This window comes from Sapajus apella, unplaced genomic scaffold, assembly GCF_009761245.1.
Source record: "Sapajus apella isolate SASKATOON/1434 unplaced genomic scaffold, GSC_monkey_1.0 scaffold26, whole genome shotgun sequence".
Lineage (NCBI taxonomy): Eukaryota > Metazoa > Chordata > Mammalia > Primates > Cebidae > Sapajus > Sapajus apella.
The window spans coordinates 12,346,284-12,353,635 of NW_022436966.1; the positions used below are offsets into that span (position 1 = coordinate 12,346,284).

Sequence of the window (7,352 nt, forward strand, 5' to 3'; positions counted from 1 at the left end):
ACGCCCGGGGTAGGTGGGGGGAGGTGGCAAACTAGGCAGTTTGACAGATTTCCCTACAAACAAGAAGGGAAAAGCTCACTTAGTCCTAGCGAGAGCGGCCTGGTACTTTCGTTCTAAAGCCCACGTTTCCTCGGGGAACAGAATTGCTAGACGCAAATAGGTGCGTTGTCTTTAGTCTTCCCTGTTCCCTTCGGGGGCCGGAAGGGGTTAAATCTCAGGCTCCGGCATCTGGGGAGAAGGTGAGGCGGTAGGTAAGAGGTGAAGGGGTGCAGACTGGGTGCAGAAGACGTGTGGCGGGAGAGAGGTCACTTCCCTCCTGCTGGAACGGCTTTGTTAGCAAAGGAGGGGTGAGTGGGAAGTTTGTTGGACCTGACCGAAGGGGGAAGGGCTAGCTTGGCTAAAACTGAGGCTTGAGGTTAGATCTCGAGATTAACTTTTCAAGAGTCCACGGTAGATTCCATAGCTGAATGTTTCAGAAGTCCAGTGAAGTGTGATCACCTCCTTCCCCGTAAATCTACACCCCAGCCCCATGCTGCGGTACGAATGACACCTTTCGGTAGGGAAATGAGTTTTAAAACATCTTAGGATATCGTTCGTTTGGTCGTTTCGGTAGTTTTTTTCATGCACTACTCGTTTCCTCGTTTTCGATGACTTGTTTTGCAATCGTCCAAGAGGTGAAAATAAAGTCCTCTCCTCCAGTAAGCCAGAGACTGGACTAGTTATCCTTGTTTTGGGGAGGAGGGATTCAGTCCTCGGAGGGAGCCTGACACGTGAAAAGGCGGCTTTGTAGCAACTTGTTACAGAGTTATTTCTGTAAAACAAACACGTAAACGAAAAGCGAACATCTTGAGGGTAACCAACACTGGAAAATTTGTGGGATGCCTTTCTCAGGGCTTGCTTTCAAACATAGTAAATCTAATGTGGACAACCGATTTCTGATATCTTAAGGAATCCTGACATTTCATTACATCAAGATGAAACGACCAAATTTAAGGCGTAAGATATTTTCTCCTTTTAATGTTAATATTCTTGAGACGTTGCTAGATTGTTGCTAGGGGAAAATAATGTTGAGAGGTTTGTAAATTCGTAGCTCGTTTATTAACATATACATTCAAAGAAAGGTCTTTTTGTTTGAGGACTATTTTTAGACCTATTCAAATTACTCAGAACTGGAAGTTTTGTAATTCTCATTAGGTTTGGGAACTTCTCAGAGCCAGTATATTGTAATATGTCATTTATTTACTTTGCATGATACCTTTGTTCTTGTGAACTTACTGGGGAAATAAACATTGTCTTACAGCAATAGAAAATAAAATAAATTTTAATATAGCTACTTAAATCTCAAGGGAAATCTTCGTTAAGTGTCCTTTTTAAAGTGCTTATTGATTTGTTTATTGGAAGAGGGTGTGTTTGTGTCTCTTTTTGAGTTAAATGTTACTTCTGAATTAAGTAAAATTCTTGACCTTGACTAATGGAGACAAAATAACTTAGAATAACAGGTGAAACAGAAACGGTTTTGAAACTGAATTATGAATTATGAAACTGCACAAATTACAAGATGCCACTGTCTTTCATCTTTCATGACCACAGTTACAGCATGTCATAAGATTGCCATGCAGTGATTATTTTGGCTGGACGTGGTAGCTCACGCCTGTAATTCCAGCACTTTGGGAGGCTGAGGGGGGCAGATCACGAGGTCAGGAGTTGAAGACCAGCCTGACAACATGGTGAAACCCTGTCTCTACTAAAAATACAAAAATTAGCTGGACATGGTGGCACGTGTTTGTAATCCCAGCTACTCAGGAGGCTGAGGCAGAAGAATCCCTTGAACTTGGGAAGTGGAGGTTGCAGTGAGCCAAGATCACACCACTGCACTCCAGCCTGGATGACAAGAGCAAGACTTCGTCTCAAAAAAAAAGAAAAGGATTGCTATGCATTGATTATTTTCTAAAATATTGCTTTAAATATCATTTTAAGGTAATACGGACTGTTTCACTAATTAGAAGATCTAGTTTTGCTAAACAAATTAGGTTGTTTGAATTTTTAGTACGCCTCTTTCCTGGTAACAAGAGACAGATTTGCCCTTATTCTCTATATAGTATTTTTTTGTCAGTTTGTTTAAATTGCAAAAATTGGCTACTTAATTAAGCAAACAATTGCACTCAAATATTTTGTACTTAATTTGTTTTTGTTGGAGGTTTGTGTTTTGTTTTGTTTTGTTTTTTTGAGACCGAATTTCACTCTTGTTGCCCAGGCTAGAGTGCAGCGGCACAATCTTGGCTCACTACAACCTCCACCTCCTGGTTTCAAGCAATTCTGTCTCAGCCTCCTGTTAGCTGGGATTACAGGTGCATACCAACACACCTGGCTAATTTTTTGTATTTTTAATAGAGATGGGGTTTCACCATGTTGGCCAGGTTGGTCTCGAACTTCTGACCTCAGGTGATCTGCCCGCCTCAGCCTCCCAAAGTGCTGGGATTACAGATGTGAGCCACCGCGCCTGGCCTTTTGTTGGAGATTTTACTCATGAAAGGGACAGATTTTTATTTTGTTAATAGGTGGTTGCCATTTAGTCATTATATCATCAAAGTAAAGTTGATATTTTTGGACCAGCTGATCAGTTGTCATTGTTGTTTGTTGTTGTTTTGAGACAGAGTCTTGCTCTGTCACCCAGGCTGTAGTACAGGTGCCCGCTACCAAACCCAGCTAATTTTTGTATTTTCAGTAGAGACAGGGTTTCTCCATGTTGGCCAGGCTGGTCTTGAACTCCAGACCTCAAGTGATCTTCTGCCTCGGCCTCCCAAAGTGCTGGGATTACAGATGTGAGCCACTGTGCCCGGCCTCAATTTGTTTTAAATAGTTGACTGCTAAACTATCATTAAGTGCAGTCAAGTATTATAAAATGAAGACTGGTCTGATTTTTTTGTCTAGTCTGAATGCCGAGGCCCCTAGCCACCTAGAGCTTCCCCGAAAATCACTGACATCAGGCAAATTGATTAATGGGAGAAAAGGCATACACGTTTATGTAATGTGTATACACAGGAGGCTTCAGAATGAAGACATGATAACAGGAAATTGTCCATTTTTATGTTTCATCAAAGTATGGGCAGCTCGTAGAAATATGATTAGACAAAAAAGGGTAATTAACTGAATGGGGAAACCCAGCAAGCCTGTCTGTCTGGGTTCTTCTCGGCCTCTCAGAGCATGCATTCCTTCCTTCTAGGTGTAGGGCAGGACCTGTTGTGGAATGAAGGGTCTTTTGACCTACAGTCAAAGAGAGGTCAGATAATTTGTCTTTTTTTTTTTTTCCTTTGCTTTTTAGAGACAGGGTCTTGCACTGTCACCCAGGTTGGAGTACAGTGGCATGATCTTGATTCACTACAACCTCTACCTCTTGGGCTCGAGCAGTCCTCCCACCTCAGTCTTCTGAGTAGCTGTGACTACAGGTGTGCACCACCATGTCCAGCTAATTTTTCATTTTTTTTTGTAGAGACAGGGTCTCATGGTGTTGCCCAGGCTGGTCTCAAACTCCTGGCCTCAAATGATCCTCCACCTCGGCCCCACAAAGTGGTCAGACTATAGGTGTGAGACACTGCACCTTGCCTCATTTTTCATGGTCAGTTTTTACTCAGGAAAGTGGAGGGAAAATTTGAGTTGTGTGTATGTGTGTGTGTGTATGTGTGTATAATTATTATTTTTTTGAGACGAAGGTTTGTTCTTGTCGCCCAGGCTGGAGTACAGTGGTGCCATATCTGCGCAGTGCAACCTTCACCTCCCAGATTTAAGTGATTCTCCTGCCTCAGCCTCCCAAGTAGCTGGGATTACAGGTGCCCAGCATCATGCCTGGCTAATTTTTATTTTTTTGTATTTTTAGTAGAGACAGGATTTCACCATGTTGGCCAGGCTGGTCTCAAACTCCTGACCTCAGGTGATCCACCCACTTCGGCCTCCCAAAGTGCTGGGATTACAGGTGCGAGCCACCGCACTCAGCCAAATTTGACTAATATTTTTAGATTTTATGGCTGACATTAGGGAAAGGGGATTCTGGTTTCTATGACTCACCTTGAGGAAGAGGGACTGTAGTTTTTCTATGGCTAGTCTAGGGGAGAATGGGACTGAGAGACAAGAGGGCAGAAGGTTAGAGAAAAACATTTGCTTCTGAGGCTGCTGCTGAGGCTTTCATTTTGGGGTATGGCTTTCTTAGCCCAAACACCAGCAAACTCATTTCTAATTTCTAATAGGAAAAGTTTAATGAATTAACTTTGTACAATACCGAATAGTAAAAAAGAAAAAACAAAATTTCACTCTGTACTTGTGTTTTCATTATCCTCCTCAGAAGCAACCATTTTTGATTATTTTTATTTCTTTTGATCAACTTAGTTATATTGATGTATCATAATTCAGAATGCTAAACGAAATTCCTTGACAATTAGAAACCTTTACTGGATCCATCTTATAAACTTCCTTCAAGTCTGTATTTTAGAATACGTATATAAAGAAAGGGGCTTGGTTAGAGAGTACACAATAGTGTTTTTCAAATAAAAGCTAGTCTTTATCCCTAAACATTATGACTTATTTGTCTGTGACAGTAAAATGCAGAAGCTGCTCATTAGTTTTACTTTTGTCTTTCTAGTTATAATTATTCAGTATGTTCCCACTGACCGAGGAAAGCAAGTGTGTGGCCCGGTTGTTGCTCAATACTGGTACTTGTCCAAGATGTATCTTCAGATTCTGTGGTGTGGATTTTCATGCACCTTATAAACTTCCATACAAGGTATTTTCTTTTTCTTTTTTTCAAGTTAAGGGAAGCTTCTCTATATTTTACAATGAATGCCTGTACTTTTGAGAGCAAGTATCTATCTATAACTGTTTTTTAAATTAAAAAAACTATAATAAAATAAATGATAATCATAATTTTGGAAGAGTCTCAGAAATGTTAAATTTCCTTCTTAAGTGATTCTATCTAGCTGTCTTAACATTTAGTGTAGTGGGATCTTTGTGGATGAACTCCCTGGTGCATTTAACATTTGTGTAGATGTTTCCTAAAAGATATCTGAACAGAATTTCACAAAATATCGGTTCCTCCTTACATGTCCTACTAAGTGGAAGTATTGTGGGTATGGTTGCCTTTTTCTGTTTTTCCTATTTTCTATATTTCCATTTGTATTTATAAATAGGTATTTAGAGCCCTCTAAAAATAAATGCTTATTGTCATTATTACTGCTATTAATGACAAAAGTAATATACAGATATCTTTGACATTTATGGTAATATACAGAGAGCTTTGACATTTAATATAATACTTTTTTGCATAAGATGTAACTTGAAATGTTTGATTCTAGAAGTGATATTCTTTTTAGAGGCAGATAGTAATAATACATATGTAAATATAATACATTATAAACAGTATGCATACAACACATACACACACACAATTTCTTGTAATTTAAAAAATTGTCCAGGAGTTAGCAGTATGCTATAATATGCTGTATTCAATTATCATTACTATATGTCAAGTTCTCATATAATTCTCATAATAACTGATTAGGCAAGTACATACTATGATTGTCTCTATTTTCAGATGAAGAAACTGAGATACAGAGAGGTTAAGCAACCTGCCCAAAGTTACACAGCTATTAAGTGAGCAAGCTAGGATTTGAACAGTCTGTCTGAATTCAAAACCTAGGATTTGGAGCTACAAGACATGGATTTGAATCCCAGTTCCACCACTTTCCAGCTTCATTTTACTCCTCTGTAAATGGGAATGATGATAATACCCACCTCACAGGACTTTAAGAGACAGTACCTAATAAAGTATGTGGAAACACTTTGAAAACCAGAAATCGGCCGGGCGCAGTAGCTCATGCCTGTAATCCCAGCACTTTGGGAGGCTGAGGCGGGTGGATCAGAGGTCAGGAGTTCAAGACCAGCCTGGCCAAGATGGTGAAACCCAAAAATAACAAAATAGCCAGGTGCGGTGGCAGGTGCCTGTAATCTCAGCTACTCAGAAGGCTGAGGCAGGAAAATCGCTTGAATCCAGGGGACGGAGGTTGCAGTGAGCCAAGATCATGCCACTCCACTCGAGCCTGGGCAACGGAGTGAGACTCCATCTCAAGAGAAAAAAAAAGAAAACCAAAAATGGTACTTGTGCTATGATGATTTAAATATATGTATATTCATTTATGCACAATATGACGATAAAGTAATAAGACTAGTTTTATGTAACCCTGCTTACACATTTTTTTAGACACATTATAACCTATTCTGTTATTAGATTTTAAAAAATTTATATTAAGAGACTGTTATCGACTTTTGTTTGTTTCATTTTATATAAATAAGTACAAGAATATTAGGACAGTTTTTTTTAAATGTTCTTAAATTTCTATCTGTTCTATTCATGTAGCTATGTATATACATGCACATCTGTATACGCACTGTGTTATACTGATATTATAGATCTTAGGTAACAACAAGCATATTTGTGTGAGTCAAAATGTACCTGTATATGTATGTGTCTGTATTTCTCTATTAAAGCAGGAGAGCTAATTTCTCAATAAAATAAATTTAAATTTGCTTGAGTGAAAGATTTTTTTCCCTTTAGAGTCAGTAAATTGTCATCTGAATGAATTTTAAAAAGATATTTATTCAACAATGGGATAATAAAACCTGTCTAAACAAAACAGAAAAATCCTCTGAGTATTTAGATGAGAGGAATATCTGAATGAGAGAAATGTGAGAATGGTTTCAAAGAAATACAAGTTTTTACATTCTAATACAAGAAATGACAGAAATTAGGCAAACTAGAATATAGTAAAGCACATCTTTCAATTAATATATATAAATGGTTTGTAAACATATGCTAACTTTCAGCATTGTCAGCATTTGTGTACCTTTCTTAGTAAATTGTCTCCAAATTATTTTTACTTAGTAGACTACCCTAAAGATCAGATTTTATATTAAATATTATACTTGTGAGCTTTTAGTCATTATGAGGTTATTAAATAACCTAGCAAGGATGGAAATTCAGTTTGTATTTTTATATGTTAATCACTAGAATTGAAGTTTGTTTTTACTGAAATTAGCAAGTGAATGCCTCTCAGAACAAAACTACAAATTAATAAATTTGTTAATGGAGCCTTTCTCCCTCAGATTTATGACTTTTGAGTTGGAAGCTGGAAACCAAAAAAGATGAATTAATTTTGGAAGTTATGAACCTACCTCCCAAGAAAATTCGACTGCAAGAACTAGAAGATAGTATTGATAATCTAAGTCAGAATGGAAAGGGAAAGATTTCTGTTAGTCAAGATGGAAGCATTGCTTCCAAGAACTCAAATTTAAATGTATGTAATATA

General features: G+C 38.2%; 1 long non-coding RNA gene across 1 annotated transcript; it reads left to right on the plus strand.

The window, feature by feature from the left end:
• Positions 1-166: 166 nt before the first annotated feature.
• Positions 167-5,931, plus strand: LOC116560587. Its single transcript, XR_004273034.1, has 3 exons — positions 167-239; positions 4,634-4,774; positions 5,582-5,931. It is a non-coding gene; the product is annotated as an uncharacterized LOC116560587 (long non-coding RNA).
• Positions 5,932-7,352: the final 1,421 nt, after the last annotated feature.